At 40.0% G+C, this 1955-nt stretch overlaps 1 non-coding gene across 1 annotated transcript; it reads right to left on the bottom strand.

Annotated features, from left to right (window-relative positions):
• Window positions 1–1643: 1643 nt before the first annotated feature.
• LOC125589528 lies at window positions 1644–1750 on the bottom strand. Its single transcript, XR_007325709.1, has one exon. It is a non-coding gene; the product is annotated as a small nucleolar RNA R71 (small nucleolar RNA).
• Window positions 1751–1955: the final 205 nt, after the last annotated feature.

Raw genomic sequence — 1955 nt, 5'->3', positions numbered from 1 at the left:
TATGCCCAGTCGCTCCGACCCGAGTCGATACTTTACCTTAGTCGAATTTTAATATTTTCAAGGGCTTTTTAGACTTTTTAATGGAAACCATTAGGTTTACCAAAGACATATAAATACTTTTGTAATCCCAAGAGGGGATCTTATCTTGTTTTCTCTATCTAATCACAAAGAACTTTTAGGTGAAAGATCTTATCTTGATCATTTTCTTTTGTGATTGTTTGATTATTGGGATCACTAATCATGATTAGCACCAAATCATCATTGATTCTTGGGCTCATCATGAAGAGTAGTGAGTAGTCATCTTTGGATTCATGGGTTAGGGAGACTAAGGGTGATTAAGCTAGATCTAAGGTGTTTTAGTATGAATCCATCTTGTTCCTTGCTAGTAGAGTGCTTTTAATGCAACTCTAGAGTTGGCCTCTCTAAAGTTGAGCTCTAGGCATTTCATGCCTGAAAGGTGTTTGATGAAATGTCTGAACCAACTCTCCTAAGCTTTTAACATTATTCTAAGATGGCTAGTAGATTTGAGATTAATGATTATTTAGATAACATTCAACCAAAGAGATTTGATGCTTGAGTTATCTTAGTAAATGAACATTCATCTAGAGATAGAGTTTGTTTAGGATGGTGACTAGGTCTAAGGTAGATAGATTGGTTGAAAGTTAACATCTTTAGATTGAAACTTGATCACCCAAGGTCAATTCCTTTAGCCCATGAGTTCTCTTATCCTATAAGAAAGAAAGCTTTGTCCTTTATTGCATTTTAGTATCATTCTAGCTTAAAAATCATCTCACCAATTGATAGCACTTAGATTAAGCATGGTCTTGCATTCCCTTTGCTTTAGAATCACTTAGAACTGGTTTGACATCTTTTATTCTACAACATTTGATTAGGAGCCTTGAAATTCCTATCATCAAATTGGCGCCGTTGCCAAATTCTAAGTTGATTGTGACATTGAGATTTAGTCATTTGCTTGAGACTAAGTCAATTTTTGTTTAATTGTGTTATTGCTTTTCTTTCTTTTTTCTCCCTTGAATTTCAGGTGTATGAACACAAGGAGCAGAGGTCCAACAAACCTAGTTCCAAGAGTTGAAGACATTAGAGCACTTGAGAGGGAGATTGCAAGACAGAGAAGAGAAGTAGAGCAACAAGCTCATTTGCAAAGGTTGGGGTTTGATATGGAGAATCTGCCTCAAGATGGTGATGCCCAAGGAGGCATTGATCCAAGAGCTGATCACCTTCGACCACAGCGCCAGCCACAACACCCACCACGCCAAGCTCGCGCCATTGGAGCCTATGATCAACCTCACATTAATGGTCATAGGTTAGGAATCAGAGCACCACCAGTGGAGAACAACAACTTCGAGATCAAGTTAGGGCTGCTCAACACCATAGAAAACAACAAGTATCATGGTCTTGCTGCTGAAGACCCTTTTGATCACTTGTACAAGTTTGATAAGTATTGTGGCTTGTCCAAGACAAATGGTATTTCTGAAGATGCCTTCAAGTTGAAGCTGTTCCCTTTCTCTTTGGGAGACAAGGCACACCAATGGGAGAAGACTCTTCCAAGTGACACTGTCACCACTTGGGAAGAGCGTAAGAGAGCTTTCCTAGACAAGTTCTTCTCTACTTCAAGGACAACTAAGATCAGGAACGAAATCTCTGGGTTTCAACAGAAAGGTCTAGAGAGTTTCAGTGAAGCATGGGAGAGGTTCAAGGGCTATTGGTCTCAATGTCCTCATCATGGTTTCAGCAAGGAGAGTTTGCTTAGCACCTTCTACAGAGGAGCTCTACCACAGTGCAGAAACAGGCTTGACACTGCCAGCAATGGTTTCTTCTTGGGGAGAACCGAGGAAGAGGCAGAGGAACTGGTAGAGAACATGGCTAAGAGTGACTCGGTTTACAGTGAGGAGCATGATAGGGTCAACAGAAGTGATGATCAACAGAAAAAGAAA

Source organism: Brassica napus, chromosome C6 (assembly GCF_020379485.1).
Source record: "Brassica napus cultivar Da-Ae chromosome C6, Da-Ae, whole genome shotgun sequence".
Lineage (NCBI taxonomy): Eukaryota > Viridiplantae > Streptophyta > Magnoliopsida > Brassicales > Brassicaceae > Brassica > Brassica napus.
Note: the sequence above shows the minus strand (reverse complement) of the source record. Positions and strands in the feature narration are given on the sequence as shown.